This window comes from Corapipo altera, unplaced genomic scaffold (assembly GCF_003945725.1).
Source record: "Corapipo altera isolate COAL_440 unplaced genomic scaffold, ASM394572v1 79, whole genome shotgun sequence".
Lineage (NCBI taxonomy): Eukaryota > Metazoa > Chordata > Aves > Passeriformes > Pipridae > Corapipo > Corapipo altera.
Window position 1 is genome coordinate 504284 of NW_020884927.1, and position 24377 is coordinate 528660.

The following is a 24377-nucleotide window of genomic DNA, read 5'->3' on the forward strand; positions in this document are numbered from 1 at the left end:
GTTTGCCTAGAGGACTGCCGTGATACACAGCTCCTGTGCCAGGATATTTTCCCTGGGATGCTCTGGGCCCCATTGAGCCTGTACCTACCATGGCTATGAGACCAGGCATCAAACCTGAGCCTTCCTCCAGGTACAGTGGACCTACATCCCCAGTAACCCTCACTCTGCCCAACCTGGGCATGCTCCCATTACCACTGGAGTAGTCAAAACAGAGAGGGGAATTGCTGTGGCCCTTTGCACCTTTCCCATCTGAACTCAGGATCATCTTCCTGGAGCAAGTCACTGCCCCAACAGCCCAAGATCTGCTCCCAAACACGCTTACAAATCACCTGCTGCCAGCAACCACGTGGGCATGTTCCCAGAGATCTAGAGCAGGGCTTGAATGCTGAGGGCAGCCTCTGGAGAGCAGCAGATAACCATACCATGAACAGATACCCCATGGAACAACCATCACACAGAACAGCATCACTGCTTCCCAGAAAATGACAGTACACCCGAGTGGATTGAAGTGCTGGAGCACAAAGCTGGTGGCACTGAAGCCCAGATGCCCCAGCCCCAACCTCACAGCCCCCTCCAGCAAGAGCTTCATGAGCTCAGCTTACCCCCTCCCTCTGCCCACTGCCTTTAAGACAGCGAGCAGCACGACAGCTGGGAAACCCAATCTGATCCAAATTTTGTTACAACCCTGCTGGTTTTTATCCTTGTTTACCAGCATTAATTTTAATGGCTTTCCCTACATTAACTTTGTCCTGAATCAGTTGGAGGAAAATTCCTACTCACTTGCCTTCTGGAGAACAGACTGGGTAATCTTCCCTTGTCATTTAACAGCCCGCCTGGGCTGCTGAGGAACGACAACCACACTGTGTTCTTTGTGGAGGGCAATAAACTTCCCAAGGCCGGGGGAGGAAAATACATATCCCTGAATACACTGTCCCTTCTTGGTTCAGTTTGGGTCTTGGCTTGTGCTGGCACAGCAAGTGGAATTTCTTTCTCCTCACCAGATGCTGTGAGTGTGGTTCCACTCCTTTCTCCTGCTCACAGAGAGGTGTGATGGCTCAGGCCATGGGAAGGAAGAGAAACACTCAGGACTCTTTCAGCACCTTTACATTCCCACTGCAAAAAAACAGGGCAACAGTTCTTTCCACAAAAGATATGCAAGGGTTCAATTCAGGCATGTTTCCAAAGTTTTCTGTCTCTGACAGCATAAAACAGGAATGTGGTGAGAGCAAGGGAAGCTGCTTGATGTATCACATGATGCCAATCCTTTAAAAGTACAGATGTTCCCTCCATGCTCCAAGGGACGATTTGGAAGACAGAGAGCTCAAAAACTCCTACTATATCCAACCACAAGCACCTGGGCTGCTGTAGGGAGAGTGTTGCCATGGAAAGATGAGGGAGGCAGCAGTGAGGTGACTGGAGTATTCCTACCAATTACCATGAAGAATTTTGACTGCTCTGCTGTGTTTCCTGCAAGAGCCTAGCAACCACTTCCTAAGTGTAACACACATGGAGAAGCATTTGGCAGGGTTACATGCCAAGGAAGCAGGCAGGGATGGGTCTTGGGCAGGGACACACTGCCTGTGTGCAGCTTGGACACCTCAATTCCTGCTCCAGGAAGCTCATGCAGAGGTGCAGGCCATCAGTGGATCACATGGACACCAGAGCAGGGCAAGGGAGGGGGTGACATGCAGGAGACAGAGCCACAGGGAGGAGGAGACCTGAAGAAGGAACCAGATGTCCCACCTTCACAGGGCAGAACAGGGCAGCTTGTCATTGCTCAGTTCAGAGGTCCTGGGTGGAGAATTCCTGTCATCTGCAATCTCTTCTACATACAAGCAAACTCGTCCATGGGTTCACTTCAAATGTGTTGTTTGCACCAGGGCTCCTGCTATCTGCCCTAATAAAACAGAAGAAACAAGACTTACAAGATACCTTGCACTGAAAGAGTGAGTGACCCAGAGTCAGGGGCCACAGCATCCCACCCTCTTCCACATCCTGAAGTAATGAAAAGGCAGATAATCCACATGTGCCAGTCTGGCCTCTTCCACAAAAAGGGCACTACAAACTGACAAAGAACAGCTTCTGCCCATTCATTAAGTTCTTGGCATTAACTGATTTCTCTCCAACCAAGCCATAAAACCCAAAGCTGCATGCAAGCAGCATCCTAAGATATCCCTGTAAATCTCAGCCACCACCTTCATTAATTACAACCCAGTGATAGTTCAGGCCATTAGTTCTGGATGGTAACTTCATTTATTCCCACGTTAATGCTCGATGTCAGTGGTTATCTCATTACCACTCTATTACTTACCTACTTAATCCATCATTGCAACCCAGGCCAGAAGGGAGGAGCACAGTTTGCCCTGTGTCTGTCAAAAGATGATGCATCAAGTGTAGAGCACCTAGAAATCACAAACAAAGCACTTCTAATCTGCAGCTGAGCTTATATCTATTTAAGAGGAGGAAATGACACAGATGAGTGTTGTCAGGACCACAAACACGCTCTAGCATTGAAAAATTGTGGATTGGTACCTATTAAGTCAGAGCCAAAAGCTCTGGTAAGAAGCACATATTAGCAGTTATACAGAAAAATGACACTAACTCCACCCTCCTCCTCCTCAGACTCTCCTTCCTCCAAACCCCACGTTAGATTCAAACAGTTACTGCCTGTTAAACGCTTTGGGAAGGCAGGTCAAAGTAAGGGCACTGGGAGCTGCTACCTGCCGAATGCTCCAGAAAACACACAGGCAGCATTGCACAAACCACCAGCCCCGAGTGTCAGTGCAAATACACCTAAAACACGGACAGGTACAATAGCTCTTGCCATTTCAACGTGTACAAGCTGTACTTCCTGTTGTGTGGTGAGCAAGCACTTCCAAAAATGTGCTTTATTGCACCTACCACACTCCTGCCTTTCCCAGGATTTACTCCACCCGTTGATCTGGCCCCATGGGTCTGATCAGGGTGTCCCAGCCCAGCAAGACCAGCAACTTTCCCTGTCTCATTCCCTCCTTCTTCCAAATAGTCTTGCTGGAGACACCATTTCAATCTTCCCCTGCCTGATTCAGAAAAAGAGAAGCTGGTTTTATGTTGACAGGCTGTGAAACGAAGATGTGAGCTGGGGAAAGGTTCAGAGGGACGTTTCTCTTGCAGCAACACAGGTTCTTAGAGCAAGCAAAGCACCTCTGCTCTGCCCAGATATGACACTCAGACAACAGGCAGGTGACTGTGGTTTTCACTGCTTCCAAGTGACATGATAAGGAAGGACTAAAATTCTCTAATGTGGAAGAAGTTGATGCCACAAAAGCAAGCTAGAGAAAGAAGACACAGCCCCAAGATGATGGCAGGAGTGAAAAATAGCAATGATCCTCTGTGATCAGTAAATCCCCAGATAACATGCCTGTGCTGGCAAAAGCAGGCTCTAAATGGTGCTGTGCCAGAACAACTGACAGGGCAAGTCTGCAAGATGCCACAATCAGATGTAATTAAAACACCTTTGCTGCCCTGCTTTCCATTCTCTCAGCAACAAAATCCATTACACAATGCAGTAAGAAAATGATTTAAAATGTCCCTGAAGCCAAGTTGTTGACACCAGCGTAGACAGATGGATCTTGATACACCCTTGATTAAACAGCTTACTGTAGAAGGCAAAGAGGGCAGGAAAGGAGCTGGGTGATGAGCCAGAGGCCCATCCGAGAAACAGGGATTATCCTCCAGGGAAAGCAAGTGCTGCTGCAACAGAAAGATGGCCCATCAACTAGCCAGAGGCTAAAATAGCCTCATCCCCTTGGGAAGCAGGCTGCAACCCTCTACTCCTGTGCCAGGCTCCTGTTCCAGGCCTTCTTCCTCAGAGTCAGGCTGGTAACACCACGCACATCACTGTTTTCATTATCTGATGAAAGGCTGTGGTGAAAGCAAACAGCAGAAAGCCTCACACAGGGCTCAGCCCATTGCAGGGCCAGAAGTACTTCCATTTACATGGATTTAGACATCTTGGTGGGATTCCCCAGGATGCAGTAGAATACTGTCTCCAAGTGCAGTTTTCCCCACAGGCACTCATAACATCTCTCTTCCTCCTTCTCTCACACACAGATGCCCTTGGACTGATAAGGATTGAACTCTTCTTGCATAGAGGGGCAAAGATAAAGTCTTCTCCCTGGCCTTCTATTTATATCAAGCTGGTAGGAACTTGTTATCTTTAAGATCTCTGGCACGAACAGCTGCAATCAGCCATCAGGTTGGAAAGTTATTAGGAGTGGGCAAAAAGGAGCCAAAACCACGTTAACCCTGTTTTCTCAGGGGGAAAAAAAGGGAAGAAGGAAAGGGTGTTACAAATGAGTGTGGGCAGCTGCCCTGTCCAATTCTTAGAGACCTCAGAGAGAAGAAATCCAGGTGGGACAGCGGGTCAAGCACAGCCCAGGAGCTCAGAGAACAACCTGAAGATAACTCAAAGCTGAGGTGAAACACCTTGAGCGAGCACAGAGGTGCTGCAGGAACAGGGGTGGGTCATGGAGCTACACAAACCAGAGACCACTGCTTACCAATCCTGTGTCATTCTGGCCCACTTTGGTGGCCAAGAGCTTTGAAGTTGCTATGGCCTGGCAGCAAAGGCTTCCAGGCATGTCCCACAGGAAAGGGGGCTTTCCCATCCAATATTCCTTGGGCTTTGTGTGCAAAAATATTTGACAGAAGATTCCAGACCAGGAAGGACTTATATGTCAGAAAGTATAAGATACTCAATATCACCAGCTCCTGCAGTGGTAAAGCCCCTGTTTATACACAACATTCATCTCTCTCATTACTAACATACATCAGATGGTTCAAATTTCCCCCACTCCCTCACATGGCCTGAAAGAAACTGAAGGGAACAGCAAGAATCCCTGCCTAGTATCCACTTCATTATTTTTCTGGGACTTGCCTGCGAGTGCCATGTGCAAACATGACACTTGGGAACCCTAAAAACCTTGCTTGTTTTTATAGGCACTTTCAAGACTGAGTTGGCTTTTGGTCCCAGCTCTGTTCAACGCAGTGCTGGTTCATACCCACTGATCCTCAGATCTGCAAACAGCTGAGGGGCAGCCAAGCTCCCTTCTGAGTCATCAGAAATTCAGCCTCACATTAACCAGCGCAGGGCCCAGGCGCTGCAGAGAGCACTGCCTGCAGCTCCACCTTCCCTGCAGCCATTCAGTCTGGGAAGGGATAATCCTGTCTCTAGCAAGAAAGCAGGTGTCTGAAAAACGTGTTCGCCAGTGCATTTCAATTAACAATGTTTTTAAACACTGTTTCACACCCAGTGCAAACATAGTCACGTCTCCAGAAAGAGAGGGGTGCCTTTCCACGGAGTATCACAGCTGTTTGTAGCCCGTGGTTTCCCCACCCGGGAAAGGTGAGGGGGATCTACCTTTATTTTAAGGATGCCTCAAGCAAAGCCTCACATCTTTTAAAACAGGGCAAGAAGGTCACGTTTTACTGCTTAGCAACTTTCCTCTCCCAAAAGCCATCGTCCAAAGCTTACCCTGGCTGTGTGGGCACCTGCACACGGAGCCAAAGGAGCAGCTGGTCCTTGCCTCGGTCTTGCACTGTCCTTTCAGGTAGCTGACAGCTGAGCATTTTATTCCCCCTGCAAAAAAACCACATCGGTTGAGCACTCCCAGGGAAGCAGCAGGACCAGAGCGAATTCCCAGAAAAAGCCTTGGCAGTGCTCCTCCCGCTCCCTCCGTGGCTGCGAGTGAGACGGAGTAACGGAGCACGACACATGGAGCAGCAGAAGCTGAAGAACACACGTGTTACCGCAAGGAAAATTAACAATATCGAGGGGGAGGGGGGAGAAGGGAAAGCACTCGCTAACAAATATTTATTAGAACACAATCTTATCCTCATCTGACCCTGATTCTGATTAAAGAAACCCAGACAGACTGGCATCACTGCCGGGGCACTCAGGCGATATCTCTGACCATCCATGGATGTAATTGCCCAGGAGGTCCCACAACCACCCCCTTGCCTTCCCCTCAGCACTCTGAGATGCCTCAGCTTATGTCACCCCTCCGTGGCAGGGGAGTTGGAACAAAATGATCTTTAAGGTCCCTTCCAAGCCAAACCATTCTAGGATTCTAATATTCTATTTTAAGGCCACTCAGCCCCACCCCCACTCTCCAGGCTCCCAGAGCCCTCTGACGTAGCCAAAGCATCTTCCAGTCTCTGTGGAGAGGTCCTGTACAAGATAGCCCTCCGTGCATCCAGCTCACTGTGGCCTGTCTTGGATACAAAAGGACACTCAAACCTTGCAACTTCCATAGATCTCCTCCCATGTGTCCTCTACAGAGATCAGCAAGGGATGTGCTTCCCATCCCAGCAGGCCAGCGTGCTCCATAAAATGGAGGGAGAAATCTGCTATCCTCAGTGGGGTCTGGGGGCTTCCAAAACCAAGTGTGCCAGCCCTACCAATAGCTACAGCACTTCACAGGAGCACAGGGAACCATAGAACCCCAGAATGGGTTGGAAGGGACCTTAAAGATCACCTAGTTCCAACCCCTCTGCCATGAGCAGGGACACCTTCCACTAGACCAGGGTTTAGGGACCATAAACATTGGAAGTCTTGGGAAATCCAGACACGTGCCAAGTTGTTTGACAGACTCCTGAAACGGCCCAGTAAGCAACGGGCTTGGTGCAGTGTCCCCATCAGTCGCTGGCCACTGAGCCTGATCCCACAGCCTAACAACAGCCCTTAAATACTCTTTACATTTAAAAAAGAATGAAGAGCTAGGGCAAAAAAAAATGCTGCAATGGAAGCAGAGTGTTGAAATTCAACCCCTGTAAGAAGCCCTAAAGACAAAAGCACATTTCACATTCTGAAATCTGTAAGAGAGTTGATTTTCTGTTCCTCAGCTTCAATCACCTCTTTGCTAGCGAGATTTGGCACTAGCCCAGGTCTCCTGAGGAAGCAGAGGCAAGGATTTTCCGAAGGATTTGTCACCCACATCTCCTCCCGCAATGTTTCCGCGGGGATTTTTTAATGAGCAAGGCCCTCCTTTGAAAAAAAAAAAATCTGCCTTTAAAAGATGAGGCCATGCCCATGAGAAACCCAGGAGCAATATTTCTACCTCAGCCCCAGCTCCAAGCCCACTGCTTGCCTGCAAGCCCTGCTGCTCCACCTGCTTAAGGAGGACGTTTTCATTACTGTTCAATTTGCAGTGAGTTGAGTTTCACGTCCTTCATTGGATTATTATTATATTTAATGCCCTCTCCTCTCCTCCTCTTCTTTTTATAGACTGGTAATCCAAGTCCCTTGGCAAGGCTGAGTAATCTCAATCAGATTTTAATCAAAGTAAGCCAGATCCTCAGCTGCCAGTATTGATGCATCTGCCTTTAAATATTTGAACGATGCCGATTTACCCCAGCAAGGCCCGGGCCCCATCCGCTCAGGAAATTTAAATTCCTTCCTATGCATCAAGCTAAAACAACAAGGCAGAACAAGCAACCTGCTGCGAAGGGGTTTTAGTTTATAAAACCAATACCCAGGATTTCAAAACTAAATGAAAATCTGAGATAATCCCTCCCCAAATCCAGCCTGGGAAAAGCACTGTGGACAGATAAGTATCAAGTAACTTCTTAAAACACACTTTTTCCTCTCGTAAAAGCTTTCATCAAGTCAGAGCCAAAGGGAAATTACCCACCATGCTTCATTCCTTGACATGACCCAGAGAATTCATGTTTTCCATCCATAGAAAATGCATATTTTACCCATGCAGGCTTCTCCAGGATGGGCCTGCTTCTGCTTTGTTCAGCAATGACCTTTGTGTCACTGCCAAACCCCAGCATCTAAAATCAGCATATTAGTCGGAAAATAATGAGATTTCTGGAATACAAAACGTTGGCTCCATTTTCCTTACCTTCAAAGATGATATCTGCCAGCTTCCCTCCACAGATTAGAAAGATAAAAAAAGCACTTAGATGAAAAAGAGTCTCATCTAATCGTCTGACTCCAGGAGACACGTTTGAGGTGGAGACGGGGGCTGTCCCATGGAACTTGTCAGTATTCGGACTGCAAACAGGGTCCAAGTGACTCCAGAAAGAGATGATTGCCTAAAACACACTGCTAAAGGCAAGGCAAGCCAGTTACACTGATTTACTTACTCATTTTGGGGGTGAATCCTGAGAAACACTAAGGATTTCTCAGGGTCTCCGGTCATTTCCACTGAGACAGAGGTTACACAAAGCATCACCTGAGGAGTTACACCAGAGCATCACAGTCAATCTGCATTTCCATCCCGGTTGCTGGAATGTTGTAAGGTCTTCAGGGCTTGTCAGATCCCTGCTCTAGTTTAGGCCCAGTCCTGAACAAGAGGAGAACAACTCAAGGACCTCAGTCCCTCCTTCCCCCAAGAGGTTGAGGGTTCTTACTCACCTTTTCCAGCTCAACCTGCTCTTTCTTCCACCTCCAGGTGGGCTGGCTTACAAGCAGGCAGGCTGGGATCAAATCCTGCCCTGTTTGTGACTCTTATTTGCCATCCTGCTTCACAGCTGGATGCCTCAGTTTTGCTCTCCACACCCCAAAGCCAAGATGGAGGAAGAAGTCCAGTGAGGAGCAGCTGAGAGAGCTGGGGTTGTTTACTCTGGAGAAAAGGAGGCTCAGGGGGCACCTCATCACTCCCTACAAACTGCTCGACAGGACGTTGTAGCCAGGTGGGAGTCGGTCTCTTCTCCCAGGTAACAAAGGACTGGACGAGAGGAAATGGCCTCAAGCTTTGCCAGCGGAGGTTTAGATTGGATATTAGGAAAAATTTCTCCACTGAAAGGGTGTTCAAGCACTGGAACAGGCTGACCAGGGAAGGGGTGAAATCACCATCCCTGGAAGTGTCCAAAAAACATGTGGATGTGTCACTTGGGGACATGGTTTAGTCCCCAAGACTCTTGGAGACTTGGCAGTGCTGGTTTAATGGCTGGACTCGATGATCTTAGAAGTCTTTTCCAATCTAAATGATTCTGTGAGTCTATAATCACCTTCTTACAAGAGCCCAGCCCTTCAGATCCATATCATGTCCTTTATGCAAGTCCAGTAAAACTAGTGACCCATTCAACTGAGCAAACACCACAGGATTAGATGCTGCCCTGCAAGGGACGAAGCCACAGGACAGTGTCACTAAGATGTTATTACTCATTAAGGGGACCAAAAACAAGCTGGGCCTTAAAAAAAAGCATGAGTCAGCTGATGGTTGTGAGGGAAAATGACAAAGGCAGAGCTACGGATGAGGAAAGAGCAAGGACTTGGTTTCTTTCCCCATGGCTCCTCCACAGTTCTGCAAGGAGAAGAGTGCTCTAGTGGACACAACATCACCAACTGCCTCCCACAGGGAAGGAACATTAAACAGGCAGCAAAGGGACCAGTGGCATGGCCAGGGACTGACCTCAAACCATATCTTATACAGGGGTTTAAATCCAAGTCACTGGTGGCTCTTCCAGTCTCTGGACATGCAAGACAAGCTCAATCCGGCTGCACACAGACACTTGGGAAAGCCATGGCAAATCATCTAAGGTGGGATTCAGCACAGGATGCACATTAACAGGCACATTAAAATGGTCTCATGAAGGGAAGTGTATGGAGGAGCATCTGCAGGGGGGGTTAACAAGCTCCAGCTCCTGCGAGCAGCCAGCGCTTTTTGTCCTTTCATATTAGCTCACCCAAGCATCCCCAATCCGAGACACAGGTTCCTACGACAGATGGCCTTATTAGTGCCCATGTACGGCAACAAGGAGACCACAACAGGTGGCCCAGACAGTAACTGAAACACTTCACCCCACTTGCCCCAAAACAGGCTCAAGATCACGCCAAGGGCAACCAGGATCGAAGCACAAAGAAGATGTCATGTGTAAGTAAGTCCAAATTACCCTTGAGTGCCTTCTGCCCTGTTATGGTCTCAGCTGGAACATGTTGTCCAGTTTGGGATGCTGATCTCCCAGACGGTGTGAACAATTGGAGACAGTCCAGAGGAGACAGACAACAGTGACTGGAAATCTATAGGAGATAGCTGGCAAAGAAGGATGGAAAGCATTTGTGATGCTGAGCGTAGAGAGGATGGAGACATGGTTACAGTCTTCAGACAAACAAAAAGGAAAGGGAAAAAACCACCCAAAACCAATCCTACCTGTGGAAAGGACAAGAAATCCTGAGCTTAATTTAAAACAAGGAATCTTTCAGTCAAACATTAAAAAAAAAAGCTTTCCAAGTGTACAGACAGCAAAAGTACCACACACTTGTCAGAACTCCATTGCTTTCTTCAAATATCCACTGTTAAATTAAACCCTTTGGGCTACGCTGCAGAAGACCCCATAACTCAGCCGTGAGGCAGTCGAGAGAGTTACGAGCTCATTCTGCACTGTGACGTGGGGAATGGATAGTCCAGTGCCAGTGAAAAAGAAATTAATTTCCAGGCCCATCATAAAAAACACCAAAAAACCCAAAAAGCCACACGGCAGCTGCTGCTCAGAGGGACCTTTAAAAACCCATCCAGTGCGAAAAGGTCAGCGAGGGAGGGAGCGGGCCCGTGATTCCAGGGCTGGTAGGAGCTGGGGAATGGAGAGCAAAAATCCACAGCAAAGCTGGGCCTGCTGGAGTGGTGGAAAACCAGAGAGCAGAGCAACAATACCCACCTGTTCTCTGTAAGGTGACTCACCCACCCCGCCCAGCTGTGCCCTCGCAAGACCTCCCATGGAGTTTTGGATGCTCTCTCCTCTGGCACACACAAGTCTTGCTCCAAGATCAGGACATTTCCATGCTGTGACTCAGGACTGAGCCCTGCAGGTTGACTCTAACAGCTGATGGGTGTCAATAGGAGGCAGGAGCATGTGGTTGGGTGCTCTCAGCAGCCGGAGGAGGAAGAAGTTTGGGATGTCCTTGTTTTTGTCCATGTCCAGCAAAATAAAACAGTACATACACTTCTACATACCCAACCAAATCAAGAGTATATTTCTACATATCCAACCAAATAAAACCCAAAAGAGGCTTTTCAAGCCTAAGGCCAAGCTGGGTGCCCTCAAATTCTCCTGAACTTTACTTGGAAATGGGATTTTTGCGACCCTCCTTGGATTTGGGTTGTGGATGCCTGCTGACCTCTGTTGTGAGTCAAAAATACAGGCATTTTTCTGTCTGCCTCATCTGGGGTGTGCTCTGTTCCAGACAGACTGGCTGGAGCCAATTCTTGTATCATTTCTCCAAATTTGTCCAAGCCAAAACTGCTTCTTGTGCTCTGCGGCTCAAATCTCCATGGATTTGAGCTCTTCATGTATTTTTGGCTGGATCTGGAGTCCAGGGAGCTGAGAAATTCTTGAAGGAACCAAACTCTGGCTATTTGCTTTAGTACTCATCAGAAAACACAGCATGATACAGATCCATGATAAAGCATGGATCTGATGGAGAGTCCCCTAGTGATGAAGACAAGGTTTTTTGCAGCAGGTTTCACTCCAGATTGAGCCATTCCAGCACGCCAGACCTAAATTTTAAGCCCAGAAAAATTCCTCCTGAGTTTCTGCTCACACGCTGACTTGCGTTTGTGTGAGGCTTGGCTCAGACCATCACACTCACTGCATTTTGCAAGACTAAATGCAGTCAAAGTCAGCTCACATGAGAAGAAACTTCTGGACGTCTTCCACCACTCCTTTTCTTGCATGTAGCGTGGTGAAACTAGGAGACATGTTTGCAGTGAACTATTATCCTCAGCACTCTGCTTCCCGCTTTGTTTATAGAGACTTTGGGGGAGATTTGTGAGCCTGGTGATGAATTATAGGGAGGAAGACAAACATATTTTACTGTTCTGGGCAAGGAGTGCTGGAATCCTGCGGACATCTGGAGGAATTATTTGCAGGAAATTAACATTGTTTGTCATTTGCATGATGAACTTCTGGATCCCAAATGAATGATGGGAAGGAGCTGGTGGGATATGCTCATTATCCCTGATGGAGTGAAGCCCCTTGACACGATGCTAAGGTCGCCATGATCTATGGACCAGCTGACTGACAACTGCGAGAGCTCTGGAATTGAACACACGACATAACTGGGGGCGTAAGCGATCTGCCACATTAAATGCCGAGGCGTTAATAATTGTTGCTTGCCTCTGATTGCCAGAGTTTCGGATGCACTTCTTCTGGCTGCCTCACAGGGCAAGTTTTAACTCCTTCCTGGCTCGCTTCAGGGGAACTCAACACTCAAACACACGCGCAGGTATTATCCAGGCAGCCTCATGGATTAAAACTTCCAGGCTTTCTCGTTCATCTCTTGATGTGCCTTTCGGGATCATGCTCCCAGCAGCTCCCTGACACAGATTCCCCACCTCTGCCTCTGCAGCAGTTACAAATCCCAGGTGGCAGCACATGACGTGCCATCACCAGCCTGCGCTCCAATTCACAGCGTGGCAGAGAAGCCCTCAAAGTTTTCCCAGCACTCCAGTGCAGCACACCTTGTTCCTCTGTATGTTAAACTTGCCTCTTGGGAGCCAACTTCAGGTTTCTTTTCCTTGCGGCTCTAACAAGTGCCGAAGCCAGGGAGCAGCTCTTGGAGAGCTGGGAGCACCACCAGCTGCAGGGCAAGGTAGCAGGGAACCAGAAGAGTCGAGTCTGAGAAATGTCATCTCACCTAGGACATGGCTCTTGGTCTCTTTGAAAAGCTGAAATATTCTATGATCTGTTTCTGAGTTGTTGCTTCTAAGTCCTCTGAAGTCAGTGTTTCCCAAAGTGGGGGGTATGTTCCACTCTGTTTCCCAAGGAAAGAAGCACAGGTGGGGTGCAGAAGGGGTGGGAATTCTTTCCGGAGGAGCAGAGCTGGTACGTGGCACTTTTATTCAAGGGGAGGCAAGAAAAGCAGAGGGCACCTGGGCTCAGATTGAATTCACTCACAGAAGCACTGCCTCAAGTGCTTTCATAAGCTCCTCTAAATTCATTTCCCAGTGCTTTCACCCCCTATCTCTAAGCAGAGAGAGCAGCACTCCCCTTCCTCACAGGGTGCTGGGAAGAGGAATTCACAAACATTTCTGAGGCAAGAAAGCAGAAGAATGTCTGCTTGATGAAAAATGTAATGAAATCCCAAACGTTTTGGTCACCAGGACCATCCCATCATTGCCACACAATGAGGAAAGCAAGGGAAATCCTCTGCTGCAGACCACAGCCTCCCTGGGAGCACGAGGGGGCTGGGACCTGAGGAGGGATGGTTACACTGACAATACTCTCCGTGCAGAGGTGCTGCCAAAATATACTGACACCTTCTCTTTTGTCAAACGAAGCACCACGCTGACTGACACGGATGGAGAAATTCCTTTCTGGAACATCTCGAGGCCGTGATGGGATGAACAAGTGGATGGGGTGACGCATGAGAGACAGGGATGAGAGCACCCTGTGGATTTGGGGCTGGGGTGGGAGAGGCAGCACCATACCCACCTGTGCTTTGTGAACAACTGCAGCTCACAGCATGGCTCCACTCCAAGTTCTTTCCCTCCTTACTGGGGCTGGAGCTGAGACAGGGAAGAAAAATGAGCATCTGGAAGTCCATATGAATAAGCTAATGCCGCAGGGCTGTCAGTCATGTGCTAATACCCTTAGCTAAAGAAACATATTGATCCTGATTGCCTGGAATTGCACTTGAAAAGGGCTGGGTGACATTTCCAAGGAGACACGAGCTACTTTCAAGTCAATTAGCGGCATTGGAGGATTCATGCCGAGGGGACGCGCTCACCTCCGAGGAATGCCAGGAGAGAATGAGAATTGAATTAAGCCTTTTCATACACCGAGAAACAAATCCTTTAATGGCCTGTAACAGCTGACAGGACACCCAGGGTCGCCAAAAGCATGCTGGCAGCAGCTAGGTGAAGAAGCTTCCCTGTGATGAAGCTGGGGACTGCAGAGCAGCTGAATCATTGCGAAGGGCCCAGGAGGGCACGCAGAGCTGCACAGGGTAATCCTCCAGGAAAAGGGAACGGGAGGAAGCAAAGTTTAAGTTCCATGTCAACAGTGCGTGTAAGGCTCCTCATTCCTCTCCAGGCACCTGATCTCCCTTGGGGCTCAACGGGAACGTCACAGCCAGCACATCTCACGTACCACTGAGCAGCATGACCCTCGTGGAACAGCATTTAGATGAGGTCTTTTCCTCACTGCCTTCCCCAGAAAATTCCTTCCTCCTATGGATCCTGGAGCCTAGGACCCCAGGCAGGTTTGAAACCAGCACAAGAAATCCAAAGGTGGAGAAATTAAGGTAACACTGCAACCCCTCTGATTTTTCTATCTGCGGGTGCTCTGACCCACATTTAGTTTCCATGGTTCCTTTTATGTTCCTATAAACATGAGGCTTGTACCTGAATTCAAGGCTTTCTGGACAGCTTTACAGAGATGATTTCCTGCTCTCTCACAGCAACTGCAGTCATTCTGTCTCACAAGCCAGGGAGCACAACCCTTCGATCCCTGTGCAGGAGGGTGAGGAGCTCCAGTGAAAAGCCTTTCAATCCTGCAAGGTGAAAGTGTCCCCGCCAGCTACAGACTGACTGAGAAGCCTCAGACCTGAACAGGTCCCAAGAGTATTTGAATCTCCCCGAGCATGGCACAGAAAAAAGGAAATGGAAAGAGAAGCCATCCCACAGGTTTTCTCCAGCCTCAGTTCTGCAACCTCTCAGACACTGTGGGTTTCCCTGTGGTAGAATCTCTCAACCATGAGCTCAAAGACATCTTCAACACACTGGTGACATTCAGAGGCCCCAGAAATGCCAGTGTTTTCTTCTAGGTGTTGCACCAGCCCGGGGAAAGCTGCCCCTTCCCCCCACCTTCCAAAGCTGAGTAGTTCAGCTGAGCCTAAAAGCCCAGTCAAGTCCCCAACCCCTTCCTCATCCACCCACCTACCCCAGGGATGCTACAGTAAGAGTTCTAATGGGGCAAATCCTTCTATGCTGCAGCAGCATAAGTTTAGTCATGAGATTTTCTACCCATCCCTGCCACAATGCAGGTTTTCCTAGTCCAGCACAAACCAAGACCCTCTCAGTGCCTCCCTGGCTTTCCCACCTCCCCTCTTCTCCCCACTGCTGCACTCCTAAACTGAGTGATAGAGACAGCCAGCACCGGTCCCAAAGGAAATCAAATGGAAGTTGTTCCTTTCAACTCAGCTGAAGAAAAGAGCCCGTGTTTATAAACCTGCAGGCTTCAGGCAGAATAAATGAATCTCCTAATAGCCCCTGCAGACAGGAGGAGGCTTGGGAAATGGATTCTCCCATGGGCTTGCCATGGAGCGTCCCTCCGAATTTTTAACCGAGCAATTTCTCACCGGAGTTTCTTGCGTGGCCAGAGAGAAAATGAAAGCAGAATTCTGACACGCATCCAACAAGCCCTGCAGAGCCAGGGCCCCTGTTCTTTCGGTGACACCTCGGACCACAAACGTCCCTCCAAAGCTCAGCCGAAAAGCTCAAGAAACCCATTTTCCCACTAGAACGACAGAGTGCAGAGTGTCAGGCTCATTTTGCAAGGACTAGTAGGAGCCTGGATCTCAATTAAAGTTAGCAGGGCTCAAAATAGCCTTTTGCAGTATTTGCAGCCTGTAACATAAAGCATGGGTCATATTACTGAAAGCACCTGAGAAACACAAACGGCTGAGGCTCAGCTTCAAAGTGACCTTTGCTTCAACACCTACATATTTTCCTCCGTGGATGGAATATGGTTAAAAGCAACACACAACGACCATTTAATATACTGGAGAAGTTGGCCAGACCACACTGATGCTTACAGGTAGAGAGCTGATGCACAGCAGTGACTTTTCCAAGGCTATCCAGTAAACCCAAAGCACAACGAAGACTTAACCCCAGGTCTTCCAAGTCCCCTCTCTTCCCCCCCCAGATCATTGCACTTTGCTTTTTGCTAGCTATTAAAAGCCAGCTAAAGTGATGCAGTAGGGCTGCATGGACATGCTCAGCAACCAGTGCTCTAGTGAGGAGCACAGCCAGGAGAGAGAGAATCCGTTCCCTCTGTGAGACGGGAAGAAAGTGGAGGGGCACAGCAGGGTGCTCCTGACAAGATGGGAAGGAAAGCAAAGGGGTTTTTTCTTTTTTTTTTTTTTGCCTTTACTGTGAAGAGATGTCTGCACTTCACTTACTAACAGGAAGGCTCAGCCCCAGCTAGAGAACAGCAGGAGGGACTAAGAAACAGGGTCTTCTCACTGTTTCTCTATAAATATCAAGCATGAGCTGCCCATGAAAGCAGCCCATTACATTTCTGGGGCGCTCTCACCCAGCCATACAGGAAGCCAAACTGATTTAATGACCCTTTCTGGGTTTCAAACAAAGCAGCATCATCTCCCCAAACACCAGCAGCACAGAAGAACCCACAGAGGGACTAAAACATGTAAGAAAGTCAACTTTGATTATCCCAGAGTCTGTGGGGACAAAGGGAATGGTTCAGCTCACTTCCAGGCTTGAAGGACCCCAATCTCATCTGCATGGAAATGCCACCATGTGTGCTGGCCTATTTTACTGTGTTTTAATAAAAGAGAAGTAGTTTCCTCTGCTGCAGAGCACCAGATGCAGGAAGGGCTGGCCCAACCACCCTCAGCTCCAGAAAATAGTCTACCATGATGGAAGAGGATCACGGATGCTGTAGGAAGGGAAGGGGGACAGACAGAGGGAACAGAGGTGGATGTGCTTCACTGGCCAGATGATGAGCCACTGGGTTGATGGGTGGATGGAAGGAGGAATAAGCAGGTGTCTGGGGGAGCTGGAGGGATGGGAGAAGGGGAGGACCTCCACCAAGTCTCAAAGCTGTTTGCTCTGGCCCCAGTTGCCATTATGAATTTCTTCTGCCCTTGGCAAAGATGATTCAAAACCCAACCTAGTATGAAGCTGGAGGAGAGTTCAGGTAATTTTTTTTTTCCACAGCCAGCTTCAATTCTCATCAAATCCCAGTTCACCCCAGCAATCCCTGTTGCAGAAGTCTCAGCGAATCCAACAGTCCCAGGAGCCCACATCCCTGCACTGGGAAAGGGCTTAAACACACACAGCCCAGGGGGAGATCTTCCCCTACCCTTCTCATATCTAGACCTGAGGGTTCAGCTTTGTCTTCTTACATAGATATTTTCGTGGAGGCAGGAGAATTAAGCTTTATTAAAATAAAGGCTGTGATTCTCTCTGTCACATGCACCCACGACACGGGAGTTCAACGTGACATGTATCACCAGGAGGGCTACCAGCAAAATTGCAAGAACTAGTAACCAAAAAGCCTGGGTTCAGCCCAGAGGCAAGGAAAAGACACAACGTGATGAAGGGCTGAACATCTTGCAGTGCTCTCACGTGTGTCCTCGGGTCAGGTGTGGAGCCCAGACAGCGAGGCAAGGCAGCAGTGGAACAATGCTGATCGTGTTTCCCTCACCCTGTGCCATTCATACTCTAAGGCTGTTACAGCTGCAGCCACGTGCTCCCCACACAGCTACAGACAGAGAGGATTTTATTCTCTCTGGAGCTAAATCTCTAATCCAAAAACCTATGGATAAAAAACAGAGTTGGGAAAGGAAGCCATGACCAGCTTTCAGCACCCAAGAAAGCCTGCACAGCTGCCTGGGTGCCAATAGGACAGAGATAATGATACTGAAGTGAAAAAAAATCAATTGTTCTTTAAAAGCTTTCTGAGACCATTAGTTAATTAAGCTGCCAACAGATAAAGGTCTCTATAAAATGCTCTGATCACCTTCAGCACCCAAGATTAAACAAGAGGACTGGTGTGCACCCCCTGCCTACCTGCAGATTCCAAAACTGTTCAATCTCTGCATGCTCTCCTACTTTCACAGAGCAGCAAGAGTTAAAAAACAGATCCACACTCCTCCAGCAAAAGCCAAGGCACTGCCAAGCACAGGAACACCAGGGAGAAGGCAGGCACGCGGCTTGCAAGCTGCCCAGCTTTATTATTTCTTGAAACAAAGACATCTCTTAGTGCAAATATTTTTCAAGGGGTGCAAGAGATTAAATAAGTGTGACAAGTCTCTTTCAGACACATCCATTCTCCTTTTGGGATCATCACCTGGGAGATATTGAGCAATTTATTGCTTTGCCCATCCCAGGTGTTCCTGCCCTTGGCGGTGGGGGTCAGAACTAGATGATCTTTAAGGTCCCTTCCAACTTGAACCATTCCAGGATTCTATGATTTTATGATTCCAGGCCCACCAGCAGCCACATTCCAGCTTTCCCCATAGATGTTGACATGGCCTCATTATCCCCCAAGGAACAGTGGACCCACCCCATCCCTGCTGTGCTCCAGTGGCCTCAGCAAAGTTAAACTCAAACAGGGTCCTTCTAGAAAGTGCTCCCCTCCACAAGGTAAACTGAAAAGGAAAAAGGGATTTGGAAATCCAAGAATGATGGGAGTAAAGAGGGACTGTCATCTAAAGACCTTCAATTACACGGTGTTCCTATGAAAACCACAGAGCACCATGAGGTCTCGGCAAACAGGAAAGTCAGAGACTCCAATTACCTTTTTGAAGACCCTCGAAGAGGCTACAGGGCTAAGCAGTGCTCTCCTTAAACCTTGCCTTTCCAGAAGTGATGGCTTCCTGGGGCACCTTACCTTGCTGATGACCCACAGAGTCCTTGCCACCACATTTCCATCCTCACATTTACACCTTGCTCAGGAGCTGAAGCCAGAAGTGGTGTGGTTCACACACATCTGCTGAGACGAGGAGCATCATTTCCTCCTGGCTCCCCACGTGAATCACAGCCCCCTCTGGGCAGTGCAGAATTGCTTTTGAAGAGCAGCTAGAAACACTTCAGCACTTTCTGAACAGATGAAAGGAGAGCTGTCGAATCCAGCACATTCGGGGGAAGGGAGAGATGTTGCTTCCCAAAGGCTGTTTACAGCACCAGCCCAGACTGGCTGGGGCAGCACCAACCACTGTGGTGCTCAGGGAAAGTCACCAGCACCACCCCTCACCTGTGTTTGCCACGGGAAGGAGCAGAACATTACTCAAAAAGCATCTAGTTAACATTCAAATCCCAGGAAACTCGTACACCCCCTGCTGCCACCCCAGTTTTCTGAGGCTCTGATTCCCAGCGCGCTCGAGCCAGAGCTGGCCCCTGTTTTTACAGCTGGTTTGGAGGGCAGAGGTTGGGAAGCATGGAAAGAGGAGCTCTGGGGGAGGACTTGGGCACGTCCCAGTACTTCTCTGAAACACAGTAGTGGAACAAGCTCCCAGGACATCACAACAGCATGACATGGATGCAGAGCAGTGCACTGGTGGCAGTAGAACCCCCTTTAGGGCAGTGGCACCCCAAAACCAGCAATGAAACCTTAAGACAGAGCAGTAGCATTTTACCCTTTGCTTATCCCTATCTACCAAGGCCTTTCAGCAATGCACAGCTTAGGAACATCTTTCATTACTTTGCTTAAACTCTTTCCAAACCCATTTAAACTTCAGCATCCACAGTATCCCATAGCAATGAGTTCCACAGTTTGTGGCATGGCAAGCAATTTCTCCTCTTGAAACACCCCCAGAGTCATTTCACTGCAGATGCAGAATGAGATGAAAAAGCAGGAGGTAGTCCGGAGGAGAAGAAATTAAACCATCACAGCTTTAGGAAGAGCTGGCAAGGAAAGGTTAAATGAACTAGGTTCATTCAGCCTGGGAAAAAAAAAAAAAAGAAAAAAGGAGAAGACTAAGGCACAGAGGCATAACAATCCTCCAGTAGCTTGCAGGTTATTAAGACAGCAGTCGATTGTTCTCTGTGTTCAGTGGCAGAAGAAGAAACAATTTAACTCGGAGCAAAGAAAGCTTAAGCTTAGACATTTAAAAAAAAAAAAAAAAAGACTAAAAACTTTCTCCCTAGAACAGATACAGGGAAGTTGCAGAACTTTTCATCAGAGACTTCTACGTAAAGGTTAAACAAACACCTGCGTGGGGGGAGAGAGGCAATTGATCTTTCCTCAATGCCAACACACGGAGTAGATTATCTGCAGAGGCTCATTTCAGCCCTCTGTGATACCAACAACAAACTTTCTAACTGCCTTCTTCATGCATTTTTAATTACATTTTAATTTTTGTCCTTGTATAGCTTGAGACAAGTGTAAAAAACGAAGCCGTGGCTAATAAATCAGAAATTACATGTTTTCCATTTCTTCAATGTAATAAAAAGATGTAAAAGTGAGAACAGTTATATGTTAAGCTATACAGTTATGCCAATAAATATGCATGGGTGTCGCGTCCCCTTTTGCTTTGCCAAAAATAGTACCAAATTATGCCAACCAATGAGAAACCAGGTTTCATTAGGAAATGAACTTTAAAATACAAGATTAAAACGTGGTTTTTAAATCAAGATTTCCTGCTTGCTGATTTAAACATGATTAAAATGGGTGATTTAAATCAACCACCCTGAACAAAACATGCCTCCTTCTCAAGCCTTTCAAGTGGAGAAGACAGTGGTACCCTGAAGATCAGTCAGGTAATTCCAGTTTCTACTGCTCTGCTCCTTCTCCATCTGAGCAGTCCTACCACATCCATCTTCTCTGAAGAAAAAGCAGTTTCCATCCCCAAACCTGACAGTCCCAGTCCCTTTCCTTACCCTTCTGTGGACCTTGTGCCTGCCAAGTTCTCCTGCCCAAGGAGCATCGCCAAGAAATTTCAGGCTGCCACAGGATCAATCTCAAACAAACTTCCCTGTGACAATTATAATCAGATCCTCCCTGGATGCAAATAGTGTTTCTGAGCGTGGGCTCCAATCATAGCTCGTGAATAATTATGACAGGATATCAAAACCTGCCCTCCAGAACAGGAGGAATGTGGAATCAACATATCTGCTCGAGGGGCTGGAGGTACACAGACAAGAAGGGAACTTCTGCCTGCCAGCAAGACACAGAGAAGGGATCCCCAAAGACCTCGTTACAAATGGATATTGGATATTTCATCCCAGAGCTGGTCTGCAGCATCAAGGGTGCTTCACATTTCTGCAGAACATTCTGGTCCAGGGATGGGCAAGTCACATCTCCACAGTTCCATCACAGACTTTATGTAGAAGAAGCCTTCCCAGAGCTCTGAAGGGAGCTCCAGATTGCAGAGATCCTTTGATTTTCAGACAGCTCTGTCAAGACCATCAGCAGAAGTACAAGACACTGGTGTTTCAGCGTGCTCTCGTCTATCAGAACCAGGCTGAACACCAGTTCACTTCCCTGGGCCCATGGGCACAGAAGGGACTGAGAGAGAAAGCAAAATCCATGGGCAAGACACCTCCCAGCTTTCTCTTTCCTCCAAATCAAAGATCTACCTGTGGTTCTGAAGATTCCCCAAATGGATCCCATTAATTTTATTTATTTACTTATTTATTTAACTGATCTGAGCTACAAGGAACAGTAAGCCACCAAGGAAGCTGAACTTCCATTATTGCAAAGCCACAGGAAGGGATCCAATCTACCTGACCGACCTCCATGGGCCACATGGAATATCCCAGTGCCAGAATCTACCCTTCCACATATAATAAGTGGAGAGAGGTACCCTGAGCTAAACCGTGCAAACTTTCCAGCAACAGCATGTGAAATGGAAGGCAGCTTGAGATAACAGCTCTGGGAATCACAAAGATCTCAACCCCAACTAGTCCATCCAGGAAGGAAACACCTCATGGGCATTTAAACTGTCTTCTTGTGGCAATTTTAATGTAGCAGAGTAGGAGTGGGAAAAGGCATCTGCAAGGATGGTGGTGGAAAGCAGAAACCAGGACAAGTTGAAAGAAATAACCAGAGCGTTTCAGAGGGATTGGACAGCACAGAATTAACTTGACATTTTCTCAGCACATACTGAGATTTCATCAGGAACAAAACAATTCCACCAGATGACACTGCAGCGCAAATCCACCAAACTGAAAATTCAGGATTTCACCTCCACTAAAAAATTTAGTTTTCCTTGGTTTGGCTTTTAAGAATCAAAACTCAAAGAACTCTCAGGATTTTGAATGTTTTTTCTTCTTTCTTGCTTCTTAATCCTGACATTAAATGAAAAAGAAAGAATGGCACCCAGGCAGGGTTCACATGCCTTTCCCTTCCTCTACCTCTTATAACTTGCCAAGACTTCCTTCTGCTCTAAACAAAAAATAAAGTGAAAAGAGAAGCTAACTCATGTTACAAGCTGCATTTGCAAAAAAGTCGAGGAAACTTTGAATCAAGGACAGAATAGGAATGAAAGGCAACAAAACCACTACTAAAAATAAATTTTAAGCTCCTCATTAGGAGAAGTCCTTCTCCTGTTTGGTAAAATTGAACCCTTGGCATTTTTTTTCTTTGAATTGATTGTTGTGCTGTTTTGTGTGGGTTTTTTCCCCCGTTTAATACTTCCCTCTGCATTAAGCTGGACCACACGAAAGGGCACTGGGCAAGTCAGGCTCAAGATTTTCAGCTTTGGCTGAAAATCCAAAATCTGTTGTTGATTGCTCGGGTAGAAGAGTAGGGAGAGAGAGGCCAGAGTGAGCTTTAAAAACAAATTCAACAGCCTGAGAGGCATCTCTTTCCGTCTGCCATCCCAAGCAATTCTCCTTGCAGCATGAGAAGCAGGCCAAGACCTGAGCATATTTTGCAGATCCTCCTGTGATTTTGCAGACTCACCCTGCAATGAGGGGAAGAGCCACTGTCTCATCTGCCTCTCCTTTCTCCCAGCAAGCAAACTGACTGCCTGGCCCCAGATTCTGTCATTAGAGACAGCAGTCGTTAAGAATTCATGCCCGCTGCCAACACTGCATTTTTTGGAGAGGTCCTGCACTCAGGCAGAACTAATGAGCAGGCAAAGAAAGAGAAGAGCAGCTAAAGCAGAAAACACGCACACAAATACAGCCAAAATGAGAATGCAGACTTATCTGTAGGTCCTCTCTCCTCCGAGGTACTTCGGCAGCACCGCATAATGAAATGTTTACCCAGGGGGAAGGATGATTGTCATACCTGTTATACGGATGGGGAGGCTGAGGGAGGAAGGATCTAACCGTGCCCAGGCGGACTGGAGGGCTGTGTTCGAACTGGGGCCGGGTTTGAAAGGACCGATCCTGACACATTCATTCAGCCGAGCAGATCACAAGGTGAAGGCAGTGCCTTCAGATGGCTCCGAAGGCTGCGAATTCTCAGCTGTAAAAATAGGCCAGATAATACCTGTCTGAAGGGGCTTTACCCTGCTGTATGTGCAAAACGCTTTGCAGTCATTGGACAAAGGATTTTATCAAAACACAGCCAGAGGCTGCTGAGATATTAACCTCCCCCTCTTCCAGCTACGGCGAAAAAAAATCCTGCTGGTTTCTGGGAGCAGAAGGCAGCGCTTCTTCCTGCATTTCTGTGTGGAACAGCCAGCCTGTGGAACATGTGCTTGCCACTAATAACAACCCTAACTGCAATGGAAGAGCAGAGAACTTAATCACATATAGAAATAGGACACGCAGAGACAGGATTCACAGAGGGACGGGCTCCCTTTGCACCCATAGAGCTGTTTACATAATGAAGGATGCTCTGCAGTGTTCACATCTCCATGTACAGCTTTGCTGAATTGATGCTGCTGGAGAATCGTAACGAAAGCATTTCTCACTCCCATCTGTTTCCGTTGTAAGCCATAATGTTACAGCAGCATTTATTCCTTCTTCCCTTTCTCTTCCCCTGCCTGCTTTTTCCCCAAGCATCCAATTTTTTTAGGCCTATAACCCTGAAAATGATGGAAGTCTCCCATTGATTTCAATTGGCTTTTGTTTAAGGGCTTGATAGCAGAGAGAAAAATTGAATGATCATTCACTGAACGAGACAGATTTGGCCCAGTTCCCCAGCTGGTGTAAATCAGCACAAGCCCACAGAACTCGGAGGCTCCCTGCCCTATGCTGATGACTTAGTCCACTTCTGTGCACAGGAGGAATTTTAACAATGCTGCCCTGCCTAGATGGCACATGGACCCAGCGTGCAGGTTTTAATGCTGCTCAACAGCTCCAGCTCAGGACTGTGCATGATCCGCCTCACTCACCTTCAGGACAACCTGTGCCATGGGCTGGCTGCGCAGGTCCTTCCCTGCAGAGAGACCCTGCTCCCTGCTATGAGGCATTCCAGCCTACTGGATCATCACTTCTGGCAAAAGGTAGAGCATTCTGCTAACCCCAGTATTCAAACCAGGATGCTCCTAGTATGTTACACCAGTACTCTGGACTGTGGCAGAGGAAGGGCAGCACCTACTTATGTGTTTGTCTTGCCTCCTTTCCTCTCCTTGCTCACCAGAGGAAATTAGCCCACCTGGTATGGGAGCAGGCAGCCTGTGCTGGCAGCAAGGTAAAAGGCACTGGGAGGCCTTGCAGCAGCACATGCCTGAGGCAAGACAAGAGGCATACCAAGACAACTCTTCCTTAAACTCTTCCATGCTGCTGCTGGAAATCCCCTGGAAT

The 24377-nt window shown here is 47.9% G+C and overlaps 1 long non-coding RNA gene across 3 annotated transcripts in view; it reads right to left on the bottom strand.

Moving 5' to 3' along the window:
* The window catches only part of LOC113954363, a 39264-nt gene that overhangs the window by 7894 nt on the left and 6993 nt on the right, over positions 1 to 24377 (bottom strand). For 2 of the 3 annotated variants that reach the window (XR_003530181.1, XR_003530179.1), the window contains exons 3-5: positions 5516 to 5620; positions 2312 to 2402; positions 1744 to 1897 (exon numbers count right to left, since the gene is read on the bottom strand). This is a non-coding gene — a long non-coding RNA (uncharacterized LOC113954363). Of the gene's footprint in view, positions 1 to 1743; positions 1898 to 2311; positions 2403 to 5515; positions 5621 to 22911; positions 23086 to 24377 lie in introns of those variants that run through there. The other variant, XR_003530180.1, reaches the window with a different exon arrangement.